Raw genomic sequence first — 22,136 nt, 5'->3', positions numbered from 1 at the left:
ACAGCAACCACTTAAGTCAACTGGAGATTCTAAATGGAAATTCTGGAAACATTCAAACTATCTCATCACCACCTCTTTTGTATTTAACTAAACATATTCTTAAAATTCAGAGTTTTAGTTATGCTTAAAATAATTGTATTTATTTCACATTTGATGTTATTGTAAATGGTACTTTCATTTCAATTTCTGATGTTTCATCAGTAGCATATAGAAATAGAATTGAGTTCTTATATTGTTCCTGTATCTTGCAAACTTGCAGAGTGTACTTACTTGTTCTAGTTGCTTTTCATAGATTTCATAGGATTTTCTACATAGACAGTCATGCCATCTGTGAGTAATGAGAGTTTTTCTTTTTTACTTTCCAATTTAGGTGACTTTTACTTCTTTTTCTTGCCTACTGTATTGTGCAGAATCTCTAGAATGATGCTGAGTAGAATAGGGAGAATAAACATCCTTGTTTTCTTCTCAATTTTATATGAAAAAACATTGTCTTTCACCATTAATTATCACTGTGACTGTAGGTATGCCATGGATGAGGTTTAGGAAATCCCCTTCTATTTATAGTTTAGTGAGAGTTTGTTATTTTTTAATCAGAAATGGATATCAGATATTGTCTAATGCTATTTCTGTATCTGTTGAGATGACCATTTGTTTTACATTTTCAGTTTGCTAATATGGTGAATAACATTGATTGATTTTAAATGTTAAACCATACTTATATTCCAGTTAAGAATTTTTGCATCCATATTTCTGAGGGATATCAGTCTATGAGTTTTCCTTTCTTTGAGTATATCTGTGTCTGGTTTTGGTACTATGGTAAGGCTGACCTAAAGAATTAGTTTGGGGATTATGAAAACTCTCTTTACTCACAGATAAGAGAAAATAAACTCTTAATTTTCAAGAAGAGTTTGTATAGAATCATATCTTTCTTAAATTTTTGGAAGAATTCACTAATAAAGTCACTATTATTATCTGGTGTTTTCTTTTTGGGAAGATTTTGGTAGTTGTAAGGCTACTCAAATTATTTCTTCTTGAGTGGGCTTTGGTAGTTTGAGACTTTTAAGGAATATCTTTATCAACATTATTTATATAGTTAAGATATCAAATTTGCTAGTTAAATCATTCATAACATTTTTTATTATTCTATAATATCGGAAGATTGTCTTGATGTCATCTTTCTTATTCCTGTTAATGGTACTTTGTTTTTTCTGTTTTTGTTTCCAATCAGCTTGAGTAAAGGTACATCAATTTATTGATCTAAGAGCCATCTTTTGTCTCATTGACTATTCTCTATTCTTCTTTTTTCTATTCATTAATTTCCACTCAGATAATTATTGTTTGATTTTAATTGCTTTCTTTGTATTTCTGGGGTCTTCTTCCAATTTTTTTTTTAAAGTTAGAAACTGAGGTCATGGATTTTAGACCTTCTTTTATAATACAGTGCTATCAATTTCCTACTTAGTACTGCTTTAGTTACATCCCACACATTTTGATGTGCTTAGTTTCCTTTTTCATTCAGTTTAAAATACTTTCTACTTTCCATTTATATATCTTATTTGTCCCACTGGTTATCTAGAAGTGTATCATTTACTTTGCAAATATTTGGGAATTTCTAGCTTATCTTTATGTTATTGATTTCTAATTTAATTCCATTGTGTACAATGAGTATTCTTTGCATATGTGTATCTTTTTATATTTATTGTGACCTTTTTATGGACTAGAATATGATCTATCTTGGTAAATGGTTTGTGTTCACATAAAAAATAGCATACATTGCTATAGTTGAGTATTCTATCATTATCAGTTAAACAAATTGTTTGATAATGTTGCTCAAGGTTTTATGTTCTTAGTATTTTCTTTTTTCTCTAGCAATTATTTAGGGAGGGACGTTGAGATCTCATTATAATTATGGATTTGTTTAATTCTCTTTGCAGTTCTATCAGTTTATCTTCTTAAATATTTATATCATGCATCTTAAAGCTCTTTTATTAGATACATTAACATTAAGGAATCTTATATCCTCTTTAGGAATTGACCCCTTTATGAAATTACTCTCTTTGTGAAGGACCCTTTTCCTGCCCTTTTGCAAGGTTGCATCCTATATCTCCTTCAGGTCATAGCTTGTATGCCATTTCCTAAAAGAGATTTTAAATTATCACCCAACTCAAAACTAGCCTCTGTTCCACATTATTCTCTCTCTCTCTTAATTTTTTTTGTTTTAGTGATAATTATGAATTTTCAAATATGTATTTTAAGTTATATTTGTGGCTGTATTTTAACTGTTTTCTCCACTATAAACTACATAGAGTAGGGATTCTTCTCTTCACATCATTGTGGCTGGCACATAGCGCATGGCACTCAGAAATATTTGAATAAGCAAGTGAATGAATGATCTATTCTCTGTGACTTTATTCTTTGCTTTCATTCTCTCTGTGTTAAAAAAAAAATTACTTTTACCCTTCATCTCTGGCTGCTCTTTCTTCTAAGTACACCTAAATTCCACTGTTCCATGAATCTGTCTCTCCATCACCTCAACTTCTAAATCTCCAAATCTCTATTCCCATATAACTTTGAAATATACTCATTTATAAAATTGTTTAGTCTTTATCCTAAGAAATAAGCACTTTACAAAGGGAAGATGGGACCATCCTAGCCTTTCTAGTGTTTGTGTCTAGAAATGGACAAATTTTTTTATTAGAATAATTATCACTATCTAATATATACCTGTGAGTACAGGCTCTGGTATTTACTCTGCAAGATATGTATTTTTTTATACTGATACCTATAATTTACTTTAAAATATGTCAGCAAACAGTGTAATATATGGTGTATATTTTATTGTTTAAACTATAATCCAGGTACTGCAAGCATTCTCATTAAGAATGCACGTTCCAAGGGAGGTTGGCTGTTCTTCTAATAAGGAATTCCAGTCTCAATACTACTAACTAGTATTCTGAATGTCAGAATTATCATTTTTTTTCTTTTTTGTGTAAGACAATAGTTGAAGTTTACTGACAAGATAAATTTTAAAACAGATCTTTTAAAATCCAATATGATAAAGTAGTAGATTTGTGTCATATATTTTAGAGTCATGCCCCAATCTACGTCAACTGAGTATATGATTTCAGCAAAGTGTGGGGCCTAAACCACTAGGTTTTAGGAATGGTAGTCAAGTCTTGACCTGGCGTTCAGTTATGAGATTAATTTCACTTTGATGCTGAAGATAGGGGAACAGAATTCTGCCTCTGGAATGTTGTTGTGTTTGATGTCAGAGAAAGATAGTATGTCTCAGACTGCAAATAACATACTATGCCAAGGATATTTTACACTACAAGGAATATTTTTCTTTTCCTTGCTGAAGACATGATAGCTTTGGAAAGTTTTTGGAAATATTTTTATACTCATATTAAAATTTAAAAAATTTTCTAAGTAATGACTAAGACAAAGTAGTTCATAATTCATTTCTAGCTTTTTAATGCAACTTTTGCCTGAAACTGTAAAGTCCATGATAAGAAAAGCACAAATGTTTTCTTTAAATATGTTAAGTATTATTATTAAGGAGAAAAGGTCCTATCAGAGATGACAAATATATATTCAAATGCTACGAAAACTATCTAAAGAAAGTTAATTTTATAAGAAAATCTGTAAAGGAATTTGTTTCTTTTTATGCAAGGTTAAATACTACTTACAGTTTCACTTTCAGAACATTTTTGGAAAATGTTTTCTGATGCATAACTTTATACTGGCCACTTTAGCAGTGTGGCCAAACTTTCTTTTGAAGATGTATCTCTTCCTCTCATGCTGCAGAAACACTTCCCTTTGTTACAGGGCTGTGCATACTTGCTGTTTTCTGAACTGTACATGATCTTCCCTCCCTTTTTCTCCTCAATGACTTACTCTTCTTTCATCTATTTCCTAAATCATGGATGGTTTTCATTTTGCTTCTTATTCCATTTCCCATTGACCATCTCAGCCAATAGTGATTTTCTGTCTCTTGACCCCATTCTGGTATATTTTTTTCCAATTATCATGTATGTTTGAAATTTCTGTATTTTCACTGTCTTCATATATGTCTTATATTCACAATTTAACTGCAAACTGTTAAGCTCTTTTGTCCTTGACACAGTGTCTAGCAGTGTATCTTAAGCGTAAAAACACTAAGTAAGTAACTATCTGTTGATTATGATAACCAGGTAGTATCTTAAAAATAGCAATTTAAAGACTCGCTGTGCTAATAATTGGTATATCAGGTTATTGTCTATTTCATTGTCATCCAAAATTGTTTGTAGCTTAGTTTATTATCTGCATTCCTCTCTGTAATTCTAACATTTCAGTTTTGCAAAACTATCAAAAAATAATTTGAGAAGTTGTGGTAACTTTTATTGGAACTGATTTTTTTAATTTAATTTTTTTTATACAGCAGGCTCTTATTAGTTATCTATTTTATATCTGTTAGTGCATATATGTCAATCCCAATTTCCCAATTCATCCCACCACCACACACCCCCTCCCCCCCCCGCTTTCCCCTTTGATGTTTGTTCTCTACATCTGTATCTCTATTTCTGCCTTGGAAACCAGTTCATCTCTACCATTTTTCTAGATTCCACATATATGCGTTAATATACGATATCTGTTTTTCTCTTTCTGACTTACTTCACTCTGCATATCAGTCTCTAGGTCCATCCATGTCTCTACAAATGACCCAAGTTCATTCCTTATTATGGCTGAGTAACATTGTACATATGTACCACATCTTCTTTATCCATTCATCTGTCGATGGGCACTTAGGTTGCTTCCATGACCTGGCTATTGTAAACAGTGCTGCAGTGAACACTGAGGTGCATGTGTCTTTTTGAATTATGGTTTTCTCTGGGCATATGCCCAGTAGTGGGATTGCTGGGTCATATGGTAATTCTATTTTTTTACTTGTTAAAGGAACCTGCATACTGTTCTCCATAATGGCTGTATCAATTTACATTCCCACCAACAGTGCAAGAGGGTTCCCTTTCTCCACACCGTCTCCAGCATTTGTTGTTTGTAGATTTTCTGATGATGCCCATTCTGACAGGTATGAGGTGATACCTCATAGTAGTTTTGATTTGCATTTCTCTAATAATTAGTGATGTTGAGCAGCTTTTCATGTGCCTCTTGGCCATCTGTATATCTTTTTTTGAGAAATGTCTATTGAGGTCTTCTGCCCATGTTTTGATTGGGTTGTTTTTTTTTAATATTGAGCTGTATGAGTTGTTTATATATTTTGGAGATTAATCCTTTGTCCGTTGATTCATTTGTAAATATTTTCTCCCATTCTGAGGGTTGTCTTTTCGTCTTGTTTATAGTTTCCTTTGCTGTGCAAAAGCTTTTAAGTTTCATTAGGTTCCATTTGTTTATTTTTGTTTTTATTCCCATTACTCTAGGAGGTGGGTCAAAAAAGATCTTGCTGTGATTTACATCAAAGAGTGTTCTTCCTATGTTTTCCTCTAAGAGTTTTATAGTGTCTGGTCTGGCATTAAGGTCTTTAATCCATTTTATTTTTGTGTATGGTGTTAAGGAGTGTTCTAATTTCATTCTTTTACATGTAGCTGTCCAGTTTCCCCAGCACCGCTTATTGAAGAGCCTGTGCTTTCTCCATTGTATGTTCTTCCCTCCTTTGTCATAAATTAGGTGACCATATGGGCATGGGTTTATTTCTGGGCTTCTTATCCTATGCCATTGATCTATATTTCTGTTTTTGTGCCAGTACTATGCTGTCTTGAAGTCAGGGAGCCTGATTCCTCCAGCTCCATTTTTCTTTCTCAGGATTGCTTTGGCTATTCGGGGTCTTTTGTGTCTCCATACAAATTTTAAGATTTTTTATGCTAGTTCTGTAAAAAAATGCCATTGGTAATTTGACAGGGATTGCATGGAATCTGTAGATTGCTTTAGGTAGGATAGTCATTTTCACACTATTGATTCTTCCAATCCACGAACATGGTATATCTCTCCATCTGTTTGTGTCATCTTTGTTTTCTTTCATCAATGTCTTGTAGTTTTCTACATACAGGTCTTTTGTCTCCTAGGTAGGTTTATTCCTAGGTATTTTATTCTTTTTGTTGCAGTGGTGAATGGGATTGTTTCCTTAATTTCTCTTTCTGATCTTTTGTATTTAGTTTATAGGAATGCAAGATATTTCTGTGCATTAATTTTGTGTCGTGCAACTTTACCAAATTCATTGATAAGCTCTAGTAGTTTTCTGGTGGTATCTTTAAGATTTTCTATGTATAGTATCATGTCATCAGCAAACAGTGACAGTTTTACTTCTTCTCTTCCAATTCGTATTCCTCTTATTTCTTATTCTTCTCTGACTGCTGTGTCTAGGACTTCCAAAACTATGTTGAATAATAGTGGCGAGAGAGGACATCCTCGAGAATGATATTTGCTGTGGGTTTGTCATATATGGCCTTTATTATGTTGAGGTAGATTCCCTCTGTGCCCACTTTCTAGAGTGTTTTTATTGTAAATGGGTGTTGAATTTTGTCAGAAGCTTTTTCTGTATCTATTGAGATGATCATATGGCTTTTATTCTTCAGTTTGTTAATATGGTGTATCACATTGATTGATTTGCATATATTGAAGAATTCTTGCATCCCTGGGATTATCCCTGGGATAAATCCCACTTAATCATAGTGTATGATCCTTTTAATGTGTTGTTGGATTCTGTTTGCTAGTATTTTGTTGAGGATTTTTGCATCTATATTCATCAGTGATATTGGTCTGTAATTTTCTTTTTTGTAGTATCTTTGTCTGGTTTTGGTATCAGTGTGATAGTGGCCTCATAGAATGAGGTTGGGAATGTTCCTTCCTCTCAAGTTTTTTGGAAGAGTTTGAGAAGGATCAGTGTTAGATCTTCTCTAAATGTTTGATAGAATTCACCTGTGAAGCCATCTGGTCCTGGGCTTTTGTTTTTTGGAAGATTTTAAATTACAGTTTCAATTTCATTACTTGTGACTCGTCTGTCAATATTTTCTATTTCTTCATGGTTCAGTATTGGAAGGTTATAACTTTCTAAGAATTTGTCCGTTTCTTCCTGGTTGTCCATTTTATTGACGTAGAGTTGTTTATCAGCTGTTAACCTTATGGGAGTTCCCTTGTAAATTATTTGTAGTTTTTCCCTTTTTGGTTTTAATAATTTTTTGTCAATTTGATTACAATGGTCTCAGCATGTTTCTCCTTGGGTTTATCCTGCCTGGGACTCTGTGACTCCTGGACTTGGGTGGCTATTTCCTTTCCCATGTTAGGGAAATTTTCAACTATAATCTCTTCAAATATTTTTTTGGGCCCTTTTTCTCTCTCTTCTCCTCTGGGACCCATATAATGCAACTGTAGGTGCATTTAATGTTGTCCCAGAGGTCTCTTAGGCTGTCTTCATTTCTTTTCATTCTTTTTTCTTTATTCTGTTCCACAGCAGTGAATTCCACCATTCTGTCTTCCAGGTCACTTATCTGTTCTTCTGCCTGAGTTATTCTGCTATTGATTCCTTCTAGTGTATTTTTTTCATTTCAGTTATTGTATTGCTTATCTCTGTTCTTTAATTCTTCTAGGTCTTTATTAAATAGTTCTTGCATCTTCTGAATCTTTGCCTCCCTTCTTTTTCTGAGGTCCTGGATCATCTTCACTGTCATTATTCTGAATTCTTTTTCTAGAAGGTTGCCTATCTCCACTTCATTTATCTGTTTTTCTGGAGTTTTATCTTGTTCCTTCATCTGGTACTCAGTCCTCTGCCTTTTCATTTTGTCTGTCTTTCTGTGAATATGGTTTTCATTCCACAGGCTGCAGGATTGTAGTTCTTCTTGCTTCTGCCATCTTCCCTCTGGTGGATGAGTCTATCTAAAAGGCTTGTGCAAGCTTCCTGATGGGAGGGACTGGTGGTGGGTAGAGCTGGGTGTTGCTCTGGTGGGAAAGCTCAGAAAACTTTAATCCACTTGTCTGCTGATGGGTGAGGCTGAGTTCCCTCCCTATTGGTTGTTTGGCCTGAGGCGACCCAGCACTGGATCCTACGGGCTGTTTGGTGTAGCTAAAGGCAGACTCCGGGAGGGCTCTCACCAAGGAGTGTGTCCCAGAACTTCTGCTGCCAGTGTCCTTTTCCCTGCAGTGAGCCACAGCTACCCCCTGACTCTTCAGGAGATCTTCCAGTACTAGCAAGTAGGTCTGGTCTGATTCACTCTCCTATGGGGTCACTGCTCCTTACCCCTGGGTCCTGATGTGCACACTACTTTTTGTGTGCCCTCCAACAGTGGAGTCTCTGTTTCCCCCAGTCCTATAAAAGTCCTGCAGTCAAATGCTGCTAGCCTTCAAAGTCTGATTCTCTGGGAATTCTTCCTCCCATTGCTGGACCCCCACGTTGGGAAGCCTGATGTGGGGCTCAGAACCTTCACTCCAGTGGGTGGACTTCTGTGGTATGATTGTTCTCAAGTTTGTCAGTCACTCACCCAGTGGTTATTGGATTTGATTTTATTGTGATTGTGCCCCTCCTACCTTCTCATGGTGGCTTCTCCTTTGTCTTTCGATGTGGAGTATCTTTTTTGGTGAGTTCCAGTGTCTTCCTGTCAATGATTTTTCAGCAGTTAGTTGTGATTCCAGCGCTCTTGCTAGAGGGAGTGAACACCTGCCCTTCTACTAGGCCATCTTGAACCAATATCCTGTAAATCGGAACTGATTTTTTAATAGGAAATCATATCCCAAGCAAGATGGCCCTGGGCTAATAATGGACAGATGTGTCTATTCTCCCAAATAATATTTTGTAAACAGATGGACATTTAAGAAAACAGTCACATCTCATAGAATATGAAATTTAAAACAGGTTAGTCTAAATATAGTACTATAAGGTAAATGGAGAAACAAATACCCTCATACTTTTCAGCATATCTTTCAACTATTAGTTAATTCAGAAATATTATTAAATATCTACTATGTGCCAGACATTGTTCTTAGTACCTGGGATTTGGGATATATCATCAACAGGAACCCTTGCCCTAGATTCATATTCTACGTCAAGGGTAAACAACAGACAACTGTATGTGAATGTAATATTAATGAGTGATAATTGCCTTGACTAAAGTTAAAGCTAGGTAAAGCAATAGGAAATAGAAAGTCACAATGGTGGGGAGTGAGAGACTACTGTAGAGAAGAGGGTCAAGGAAGGCTTCTCTGAGAAAGCAGTATTTGAGTATACACATGATTGAAATGAGGGAGACACATAAAGAAATCTAAAGGAAAAACCTTCCCCCAGGCAGGGGTAGGAGGAAGTGCAAAGTTCCAGGGAGGGACTGAGCTTGGAAATTTCCTGTGTCAAGAAAGCTAAGAAGGCAGATGTGGTTAGAGTTGATAATTTGCAAGGCCATCTAACTTAGAAAGGGGTAAGGATTATTTCCTGAATGGGGTAGGAAGCCCGTGAATGATTTTGAGCAGGGGAATGGCAGGTACCTGGTTTTGAGGCCTCTCTACTTTATTCTCCCCTTGGGGAGTCTTCACTGCCTGCTCAGTGCAGGGATAGTCAGAGGGAGAGGCAGATGGCTTTGAGCAGTCTGTGCTCACTTCACAGTGCCTGGTTGATTCATACATGTCATCTAACAGTCTAAGTGAATATCTGACTGGTTACAAGAAACTACCTATGGCAGTTAGTTCTCATTTTGTTCAAATATATTAATTGATTTATCAGTATCTCTCTGAAATTAGAGAATCACTTAAATATGAGATGCTGGGATAATGAGTAGAGGTCTTCTTGTTTAAAACAGGAGTGAGGAATAGTTCCGAGCTTTGATGTGTAAAGTTCCCAAAACATTTGAGGCAGATAGCCATGATGATGGAGGCAAAGTTAAATGGAACAGGCAGAGGTATTTCTTCCTCTCTTCTAATGGACAGGACCCCCTTGGGCCAACTGAGGATTTACAAAGTCCTCAGGGCCCCAGTAACATTTCTCTTCCCTGGACCTGCCTGATATAAAGCTATGCAGTTTTCAATCTTTTATTAATCATTATATGTTATGTAAGGTAAACATATTTTTGTGGAGTCTCACATTTCTGTTGCATATTGCTTTTTGATAGCCACCTCAGGTGGACTTCAATAAATCATCTCTGTTTTTGTGACATGTACTTTCTCAGAGTTCAGTGTGTATGCAGTTAAGTAAGATGAAATATTGTATTTTCTATTACAACCTATCCTTGGGTGGTTTGTTTTATGACTGCAATGTAATGATGTTTTTACTGAAGTGATTATGGAGACTCATATGTTTTAGAATGCTGAAAGGTGGGGCCTTATTTTAAGGACATTTTTATGACCCAGGGGACTACAGGTGCTGAAATGATAGGAATAAATATTGTATACATAGCATACATTTGGATTCATTCAGTGTTTTAAAAATCTGCCATCATAGTTTGTTCCGTGTAAGAAGACATATAGATCCAGACTCTGTTGCTGGGCCTGGTCCTCATCACCAACATTCCTAAGTCCATAGCCTGAGAAATAAGTATTTCATTCCCTAGACACCCCCACTCCCATGAAAACTCACACATGCTTTGCCCAGTTCCCTCAGGACGTTGTTCTCTGAACAGGGCAGAAAAGTCAGCACTCCCAATATGTTGACTATCTCTCCATCTAAAATGCACTTTAATTTCTTAATGAATTGTTTTTTTGTTTAAAAGCATCTTAGCATGACTGTACAAATTACTGCTTTTTTAAATGTTTTATGTATTCTACATGAGCCTCATTTCCTTCTGTGTAACTCTTAACATATACTGTGATGCTTTGAGTGTGGACAGAGACAATGAAGACAGAAATAGGAAGTAGCAGTTTGTGTATATTTGATCTTGAAAATAGTCTGTAGGAGGGAAGTGGGTAGAAATAGGAAGAGTAGTAAGGAGTTAACTGCAGTAAGGAAAATGAAGTTTTCTCAAAACCAGATGGTAACTGTTAATTATGTTAATTAATTAAGGTTTAAAAATGGTCAATAAAAGAATCCAGAATATTTCTGGATAATCTTACATAATTAACATTATGTTAACTGTTATATGTAACATTATGTAACTGTTAACATAATGTTAATTATGTAATGAAATGATATGTTTTGGATGTGGTTGACTTAGATCGATGTTAGTATTTACTCAAACATAATAGAAGTGTGCATTTGCAAATCACAGTTTGTTCTAGGTCAAGAATTATCATGGGAATTAGCATGCCACAGTGTGTGTGTCTTTGAATGTCCTTGTGTGCATGTGATTGTGCATGTGTGTGTGTGTGTTTGTCCAAGAGTGCATTTCTAGTGTTTATTGCATATCATAGCAATCTTCATAAAATAGACATAAATACGTATAAATCATGCAAAACTAATATATATTGATCATCTGTTATAAACCAAGCATCAAGACAGGTAATAATTATACTACAAAAGGCACAGTGCTATCTCCCAAACTGCTAGTTTACCTCTTGCAAAAATTGTAAAATGTAGTGATTTGTTTCTGTAAATTTGCAAATAAAGTTCCTTCATATGGACTCTGCCTTTAAAGAGCTCATATAGTTCAGTGAGGTAAAAAAATATGCCAAACATCATTATTATATAGTGTGAAAAGTGAAGCAGTAGAAATGGATCAGCTGTTACACAACTAAAGGGAATGATTAACTTTATCAGTTATAACAGGGAGGGTTTCCATAAAGCAGTGGCAATTGCTGTGCTTGGAAAGATATCTGGGATCCTTGAATTCCTGCCATCTCTTTCCTGTCTTTATTTTTAGTTAACTGCTCATCATCCACCAGGTCTCAGCTCCTGTCTTTGTCTCAGGGTTGCCTTCCCTGACTCCTTCTGACTGATTCTTGTTCCTGTGTTTCACGTTTGCTTCCTACAAATGGCATTGCTTTCCTTAATTTGTAGTAATACATTCACTACTGAAATCACGTGCCTGCCTTTTCCTTAGCCTCCGTCCCTATTAAAAGCCCTGCGAGTGAATGTACGGAATATGTCAATTTGTTCACCTTTGTATCCCCAGCACCAAACAGAGTGCCTACCTTGACCAACAGGAGAAGGTCATTAATTATTAAATGGAGAATTAATAAATTTTTTAATAGTTGAGCTTTCAAGTACCTTAGTGAAATATAAGTTTGTGTCCACATCACATCTGTAAATAGCTAATTGATATTTTCAGGTCTCTTTGTACTGAATTAACTCAGCTGGAGTGATAATTTCCATTACTGAACTGCTAGAGATGGCAGTTAACAAATGTACTTATTGTTTTGGCTCATTAGTAAGTTTAAATATTGTTGTCAACAATTCATAAATTTCTGTTCATGTTACCTTTCAGTCTCCTCATAGTTCAAGTCTTCCCCATTCAGCTTCTTCATATCTCTGTCAGAAATCTTATATTCTGGATTCTTTTACTGACCACTTTTTTTTTTTTTTTTTTTTTTTTTTTTTCGGTACGCGGGCCTCTCACTGTTGTGGCCTCTCCCGTTGTGGAGCACAGGCTCCGGACGCTCAGGCCCAGCGGCCATGGCTCACGGGCCCAGCCGCTCTGCGGCATGTGGGATCTTCCCGGACCAGGGCACAAACCCGTGTCCCCTGCATCGGCAGGCGGACTCTCAACCACTGCACCACCAGGGAAGCCCTACTGACCACTTTTAAACCTTAGTCTACACCCAAATATACCAAATATACCAGAATAAGCTTGTCACACATTCTATTTGCAAAATAGACAGTAATTATAATATATGACTCTCTCTGTATTTAAACATTATTTTTGATTTTTAATTACTATTTAATCTGTTGAAATTCCAACATCAGGAAAATAAAATATATTTCACTTCTGGAATTCTCTTACCAAAGGTACAGTATTGATTGTATTTTTCCCCCCATGAAGAATGCATAATTTTCAATGAATTATTACTTAGAATCAGCTACAGCTAATACGACAAATTATTTGTGTCAGACCGAAATAAGAGAACCCAGTCTTTCATGGTATTACAAAAGTTCTCAACTTGTTGAACAATTTTCCTGTTGGATTATTATTTTTATCACAGTTTAAGATGTAAATTAGTATGAAAAGGAACATAATCTGTGGTACTTTATGATAGATCAATTTTGGGAAAATAATATTAAAATCCTGAACAGTTGCAGTCCTTTAAGTTAAGATAAATATATATATATATATTTCTGGAAAGGAGAATCACACACATTTTATAGAAAATAAAGATGGCCAAATCTTTTCATGGGCAAAAGCTAAATCTGTGTCATTTTTGAAAGAAGTTTTTAAACATAGAGGACTCTGCCCATCCTCAAAATAATGTCCACTGCTTTCCTCTCTGAATCTTCCACTGTTTAAATAATAAAATCTACCTTTGAGTTAAAGCTTTGTTTGTAAACATACCTCATTAATATGTATTAGTAAATCAAGATGGACTGAACACTTATTAGTCAATTGACCAAAATCAGGGTTTTTGGGGAAGAAGATATTTTTAATTATATAGAAATGTAATGTAAATGTTATGCTGTGAAGACTCTGGATTCTGTTGTGTTCTTTGGAAGAGGGTTGACTTATTTATTTCAGTAGGCAGGCATTAAATTAGTTGGACTCAAACTGTAAACTCAGGCATTTGGGTATTAGCTTAAATTTCAATTCTGTTCTATCTCTAGCTGGGCTGCTTAGAGTATTACCTACTAATGTATGGCTCTAGTTTGCTTGGAGATTAAGGAAGAGTTTATATAAAGATTTTGAACACCTTCTCTTTAGTTCTGGTCTTTTTATGATTCTCCCTACCTCTACAAGAAGTTTGGTTGTCTAGTATTGTGTTTACTTCCTCAGGCCAGTTAGAGTTTCAGCAGTCTCTCATTATCCAACTGGGGTCTGGCCTTAATCCAAAAGGAGCCTGGCTTCAGTCCAGAAGGCAGAAATCTGAAATACACCCGCTGCCACTCTCCTCCAAATATCGGCCCAGAATCATCTGCTTCTGGTCTCTCTTCAGTGCATTTAAAAGCTAACTTCTGTGTGCTCTCTGGAGCTCGCCGTTGTCTACTGTGAGAGAGGTGCTCCAGTAGAAGCTAACTTCACCATATATATGGTTTTAGAGTCAAAGTTATTAATTCATTCTAATTTGTCTGAGGAGTTATCTATTTATCAGGAAAATCACATGGGCTTCTTTTCTAATACAGTCTATAAATCTATGTAATTATAAACCAAATTGTTAAAATTAAAAAATATTATTCCACAGCTATGAAAGCCCAACAGTTCTTTTTTTTTTTTTAAAGCCAGTAATAAAAGTCATTATGAAACTCTCAGTGAAAACTTTGTTTTTCTGTAAGCTGCAGCTTTTAGCAAGATAAAACAAAGTGCCAACATATGTTAATCATTGAAGTTTAACTTTTGCTCTTTCTGTCAAAGTTTATGTTGTATTAGACCTGGACAAGATATAACTTGAGTACACACATAATGAGAGAAAAAGGCTTTTGGTGAATTCATCTCCAAAGTTTTCCGAGAATGAGAGAAACAGTAAGAAAGGGGCCAAAAAGGAATATAAATGAGAGCTGCCTATGGCCAGATAGAAAGAATGTTATAATCAGTGGTTCAGTCAGCAGGAAGGTCTGAGGGGTGTTATATAATTCTGAGGGAGTAGTAAAGGGACCATGGAAGGAATTATATTGGACAAATAGGCTCTGTTCTATTAAAAGATTGTTTCTGAGCTTCTATTACTAAGGATTATTCTCACTAGTTCTCCTTGAAGTTTTACAGATACCATTGGAAATTGAGTGTCACTGTCCCCCTTGAAGCCTTTTCATAATCTGTCAGAGGCTTCCAGTTCCTTTTGTCTTTTTGGATAGAATGGAACAATGACACTTCTGGTGACCTTCTTATATATAATACTGACAAGTTTTTCTACCTACACCAAAAAAAGTGATTGATTTGAAGAGATAAAGGAGGCCTGGAGTGTATATGTCCAGGACAGGACTGAATTCTTCAACAAAATTTCCTTTTCCACCCTGAGGCTTAGGAAGTCCTTAACCATAGTACGGAGAATTAAACACAATTAGGGTTTAAAGTTTTTAAATTAGGAAACGTGTGGGTCCTTTTAATTAGAAGATGATAGTTTTAAGGGATATCGAAGTAGTATGAACACTTTAGGGGAAGGAACAGAAGGGAAATGTAAAGAGGGAAAAAAATAAACATGTGGAATGAGCTTTGGAAATATTATTTCCACACTAAGGAAATATTAAGTTTCTCACATTTTTAATAGGTTTAGCTAGAGAGTTTGAGGGAGGTGATTCTAGATTTCACATCACATTCAAAAGTCTCCTAATATTTTTAAATTGTAGACCATTGGATAATCAAGATGTTATTTTCTTTTTGTCTGGTTGTGCCTTTCAAATAATTTTCTTCATGTCACAAAGTGTTCTACAGTAATTCTAAATTGTTCTTAGTGAAAGTATGTTAGTACATTGATAGATACGCACCTAAGTTGACATTATAATATGAAAAGATGGGCTTCCCTGGTGGCGCAGTGTTTGAGAGTCCGCCTGCCGATGCAGGGGACACGGGTTCGTGCCCCGGTCTGGGAAGATCCCACATGCCACGGAGCGGCTGGGCCTGTGAAGCCATGGCCGCTGAGCCTGCATGTCTGGAGCCTGTGCTCCACAACGGGAGAGGCCACAACAGTGAGAGGCCCGCGTACCGCAAAAAAAAAAAAAAAGAAAAGATAGTGGAAGCAGGTATTTTATCCAGAAGTGGCACAGAATTACATTGATATGACCCAATATGAAACTTCAACAGCTGTAAGGGATGGTGCTTGTGCAGCCTCATGTTTCCAATATCGGGCCAAGTTTGCAGAAGCACATCAAGGATTCTAAGATATGTAAACTATTACCAGGTTGAGAGTCTGAGGTGAGGATCTGGAGATGATGAGCTTAGATTATTATTTTGAAACATTTCGAAGGAATGTTTTTACTCAAAAAGCAGAGTGTCTAAAGACAATAAAAATTTTCATTTCATTTAGTTGTTTTAAGATCGTGGAGATCTCTGTCTATTGACAATAGAGGTAGAAAGTAGATAAGAGGTTGAAGATCATTTAGGCAGCTGGAGAAGGAAGGTGGGGTCCACAGCCTAATTGCTATTCAACTTTTTATGGGAGGATACTGTTTTTCTCCAAAGAAGAGCAGAAAAGAGAAAATGACTTGAGAAAACAAAAATGTGCAGAAGTAGAAAATAGAAGGGTAAGGGGAAAAACCTAGAACAGTGCGTAACAATGTGTAATCACCAGAGCTTCAGATATCCAGAGATTATGAGCCTTCATTTTGAATTTTACTAACTTTACACATTTTCTCCAATACCTCCAAAACAAAATCTAAATATTTTATTCACCCTTTGCCTAATAGGATATGGAATAAACTATTTTGTCTTCTTTAGACTATAGTAATCAATTGATGAAATTAACAAAGTGAATTTAGTAGCTTGAGGAACTGATAAAAAATTCTTACTTTAACAGGACTTTCTTTCCAGGGTAGTCAAACCTTTTTAAATGATTTGATTTACCTTTCATATTAACAACAGCAACAACGTTTGGTTTAGGAACATTTTACTCACCCCCTCTTCATAATCTGTGTGTGTCTGTGTCTGTGTGTCTGCTGCTGAATGGCAATTTGAAGTGACTGCTCTTTTGCTGAGGGCTTTCACTGATACAGTCAAGAGCCATTAGAGATTTTAGCTTAGATCTTGGTTCTGAAAAAAAGCCTGTCTCTTCCCCCATCTCCCTCAATACCCTGAAGTTCTTCCAGAGCTATTTGATATTGATTTTATTTTCCAGCTTTTGTAGTTGTATTTTTAGTATCTTCCTTAAGCAAGGCTAATTCTCCTGATATTGCCTTCAAACTTTGAGGCCTGATCTATTTCCCCAACTTCCTTGGCAAATTACTTCTGATCTTTACTCTGCTTGAACACTGACTAAATGCAGTCCCAGGGCTTATCAATCCAATCCAGTAGCTCCAGGTCTGCCTATAATTTTGTATTTTCAATTCATTCCCTAATCACAGATAATATTTATTTTGTATGTGATCCCAGTAGTAAATTTTATAGATTTTTTTCATTTTATATCCACTTTAGCTCTGTTTTTGTAGCCAAGGGGAATTATAGGTACAGTTGACCCTTGACCTACATGGATTTGAATTGTGTCGGTGCCCTTATACATGGATTGTTTTCAATAAATATTCAGTCAGTCCTCTTTTTTGGCAGGTTTCACATCCATGGATTCAACCAGCCACCAATCAAAATTTCCATCCCAAATTGGTTGAGTCCAGTGGATGTCAAACCTGAAACCCATGGATATGGAGGGCCAACTGTACTGTGCCATTTTATATAAAGGACTTGAGCATCTGCAGATTTTGATGTACACTGGGGCTACTGGAACCGATCCCCCATGGACACTGAGAGATGGCTGTATATGAAAACATCCTGTTATCCTGATCCCCCTTTATTCCACAGTTTGCTGAAATATCTCGAGTATAAATCAATGTGTAAAAATGGTTTAAAACCAGGCATCAAATTGATTTTATGCTTATATGGCTGCAGGAATCTATTTTTAATAGACTTTATATTTTAGAGCAGTTTTAGGTTCACAGCACAATTGAGAGGAAAGTACAGAGATTTCCTATATCCCGCCCCACACCTGCATAGCCTCCCCCATTATCAAGATCCTCTGGCAGAGGGCACATTTGCTATAATTTTTTTTAACTTTTTATTTTATACTGGAGTATAGTTGATTAACAATGTTGTGTTAGTTTCAGTTGTATAACAATGATTCAGTTATACATATACATGTATCTATTCTTTTTTAAATTCTTTTCCCAGTTAGGTTGTTACATAATACTGAGTAGAGTTCCCTGTGCTGTATAGTAGGTCCTTGTTGGTTATCCGTTTTAAATATAGAAGTGTACACATGTCAATCCCAAACTCCCTAACTATCCCTCCCCCTTACCCCTCCCTGCTGGTAACCATAAGTTCATTCTCTAATTGTGTGAGTCTGTTTCTGTTTCATACATAAGTTCATTTGTATCTTTTTTTTTTTTTAGATTCCACATATAAGCAATATCATATGATATTTCTCTTTCTCCGTCTGACTTACTTCACTCAGTATGACAATCTCTAGGTCCATCCATGTTGCTGCAAATGGCATTATTTCATTCTTATTAATGGCTGAGCAATATTCCACTGTATATATGTACCACATCTTCTTTATCCATCCTTCTGTTGATGGACATTTAGGTTGTTTCCATGTCTTGGCTATTGTAAACATCACTGCAATGAACATTGGAGTGCATGCACATATGTTAAAATCAATGAACCCACATTGACACATCACAATTACCCAAAGTTCACAGTTCCCATTATGGTTCACTCTCAGTGTTGTACATTCTATGGGTTTGGCTGAATTTATAATGACATGTGTCCACCATCATAGTATCATACAGAGCAGTTTCATTGCCCTAAAAATCTTCTGTGATCTATTCATCCCTCTCCCCACCTTAAACCTGGCAAGTGCTGATCTTTTAGTCTCTATAGTTTTACCTTTTCCAGAATGTCGTGTGTTTGGAAACACATATTATATAGCCTTTTCAGATTGGCTTCTTTCACTTAGCTAAGAGTTATTAGAAACTGCTTACATTTACTTAGCATATAGTCAATGAGTAATATGAGGATATTACTAACATGCATCTAAGTTTTCTCCATATCTTCTGATGGAATGATCACTTATTTCTTTTTAGTACTGATCAATATTTTATGGCCAAGCTGTACCAGAGTTTATTTATTCATTCACCTACTGAAGTACATCTTGGTTGCTTCTAGGTTTTGGCAATTATAATAAAGCTGCTATAAATATCCATGGGCAGCTTTTTGTGTGAACATAAGTTTTCAAGTCCTTTGGGTAAATACTAAGGAGTGCAATTCCTGGATAATATAGTAAAATATGTTTAGTTTGGTGAGAAACCACCAAACTGTCTTCCAAAGTAGCTGTACCACTTTGCATTCCTACTAACAATGAATGAGACTTCCCACTGCTCCACATCATCACCAGCATTTGGTGATGTCACTGTTTTGGATTTTGGCCATCCTATACACAGTGGTATCTCATTGTTGTTTTAATTTGCATTTCCCTGATGACATATGACATGGAATATCTTTTCACATCCTTATTTGCCATCTGTATATCTTTTATTGTGAGGGGTCTGTTAATGAATCCGGCCCATTTTTTAGTTTTATTGTTTGTTTTATTGTGTGTGTGTTCTAAGAGTTCTTTTTATATTTTGGAAAACAGTCCTTTTTCAGATCTGTCTTTTGCAAGTATTTTCTCACAGTCTGTGGCTTGCTTTTCTTTCTCTTGACACTTTCGTAAAGTAGAAATTTTAAAATTTAATGAAGTCCAGCATATCAATTCTTTTTTTATGGATCATGCCTTTGGTATTGCAGCTAAAAAGTCATCTCCAAATTCAAGGTCATCTAGATTTTCCCCTATTTTATCTTTCAGGAGTTTTATAGTTTTGCATTTTACATCTAAGCCTGTGGTGTAGTTTGAGTTAATTTTTGTGAAGGGTGTAAGACTTGTGTATAGATTCTTTCATTTCATTCACTTTGTCCAATTGTTCAGGCACCATCTGAGGACTGTTGTTGCTCCATTTTATTGTCTTAGCTCCTTTGTCAAAGATCTGTTGACTTTACTTATGGGGTTCTATTTCTGGCCTCTGTTCTATTCCATTGATCTATTTGTCTATTCTTCTGCCAATATCACACCATTTGATTACTGTAGCTTTATAGTAAGTGTTGAAGTAGCACAATATCAGTCTTCCAACTTAGTTCTAGTCGTTTACAACTGTGTTGGCTATTATGGATCTTTTGACCCTCTGTCTAACTTTAGGATACTTTGTTGATATCCACAAATAACTTGCTGAGATTTTATTGGTATGGCATTGAAATCAGTTTGGAAGAAGTGATATCTTGACAGTAGTGAGTCTTCCAATCCCTGAATTAGGGACAGGAATCTTTTTGAATTTTACTTGTTATTATTATTTATTTACTTGGAAAGAAATTATAAGCTCAGGTTTATAAGTAATCCAAGTATTAAATCTTAAATATCTGAGCATATTGCCTTCATGTCTAGTTTCCTTATAATAATATTGTCTAGTATATATTTCTTACACTAGTGGCAAAATCATCAACATCCCTGTGAACATTAGCATCAATGACATTGCCTCCACTGAACTTCATCTTGAACTTCTCTTTACCTACAACTAAGCACATCTTTCAAGCTTTGATATCAAATCCAATGATAGCTCTTGCTCATACCCTTCTAAAATATATTTTCCTTACGAAGTTAGAAACCCTGTGAAAGAGCAATTGATGGTGACGATTCCATGTGTGATAAACTACTTTCTGATGATAAATGCTTTTATGCAATATAATAATTAACAGCTTGGAACTACTAAGGTAATATTTGGTAATTTTCCATTTCCAGCAGTCTAAATGTTTCCATCGAAAGTTAAGGGATTAAAATATTCGAAAGTACATTTCTCAGGGGGATCACACCAGGACATAATAATAATTAATAGAATAACCATAGCAATTTGACAGTTTATAGGGACAGAGTGTACAGGTAAGTCACTGACACTGTAATTCTAAGCAGACTTATAATGGCATAAGAGTGGAAAGTTTTCTAGAGCTGGAATTTTCCTAGTTCTAAAAAAAGAAAAGATTGCCTTGTCTGGAAAACTTTAAAAAATATACCACATATAATTGACTTTTAGTTTATTAATATATCAAGAAACATTCTAAAGATACTGCTGTGGGGGTATAATAATTAGTAATGCACAAAATTTGCCTCCTTGTGGCTCACAGTCTAAAATGGTAATAAAAATGCAGATTAACTAATTAAGGCACAATTAGATTAAGTCTGTGATCATCTAATTAGCAAATATAAATAATTTTTATTTCTATTTATTTTGAGGTAGGGCCATTGCAGATATACAAACTTGGATGAATTTAAAAATATAGAAAATAATACTGTTAGCAGATTTGGACCCGCCACCAAGTTAGGGATATAACACTGGGAGTATAACTCAGGTGTCCTTTAAAGATTTTTTAGTCTCAGTTAAAAATAAATAAGACAAAAATAAACAAAAAGCCCCAAAACATCATGATCCCAAATTCCAAGTTCATCACAAGTCATTGTTTGTTAATACCTATATCTTAAAATTATCTCTCAAATATTTTTATTTTGTTTATTAAAAATCTAATGTAGACCTTCTGCTTTTGCTCAGAATGTATAAAACTGAAAAGAATGTTGTTACCTCTCTAACAGTGAGAAAAAGCCAACTAAACAATTCATAACTTCTGTTGAACCCATCAGAGAACTGAATTTGCAAGCAATGCATAACCTGAATTCCAGAGGGATAAACTCCATCAAAGAAAAACAGGACACACTAACTGTCTTAGCTGCAACAGAGAATGGGAGCAAGAGGCATCACGCTGGCTGCAATAAAAGTAGAAAAACAACAATACCACCAAAAATTTAAAAATCAACTGGAAAAATCAGCTAAAAATGTTATAATACCTAGATATACTCTTGTATACTTATACTGGCGGACAGGTACAAGAATACTCACGTCAACACTCTTTGCAATAGTGGAATGCTATTTGATTTGAAAACCAATAGTGTCCATCCACAGGAAAGTGGGAGAATAAACTGTGATATAAGTCATTCATTTCTAAACAACAGTTGGAAAACTGTGACCTACTGGTACAGGCGTCAAGAATCATGAATCTCAGCCACATAATGTTAAGTATAAAACAAATCATAAAAATGCATACAATATGCATTTTTGTTTTTTTTCTTCCAGTTTTATTGAGATATAATTGACATACAGCACTGTATAAGTTTCAGGTGGTACAGCATAATGATTTTATTTACATCATGAAATGATTATCACAATAAGTTTAGCGGTCATCGTCATCTCATATAAATACAAAATAAAAGAGAAAGAAGAAAGAAAAAAAGATGTTTTCCTTGTGATGAGAGCTCTCAGGATTTCTTCTGTTAACAACTTTCATATATAACATACAGCTTTATTATATTACATC

This window comes from Hyperoodon ampullatus (genome assembly GCF_949752795.1).
Source record: "Hyperoodon ampullatus genome assembly, chromosome: 4".
Lineage (NCBI taxonomy): Eukaryota > Metazoa > Chordata > Mammalia > Artiodactyla > Ziphiidae > Hyperoodon > Hyperoodon ampullatus.
The sequence above is the reverse complement of the archived record's forward strand: the minus strand, read 5'-3'. Positions refer to the sequence as shown.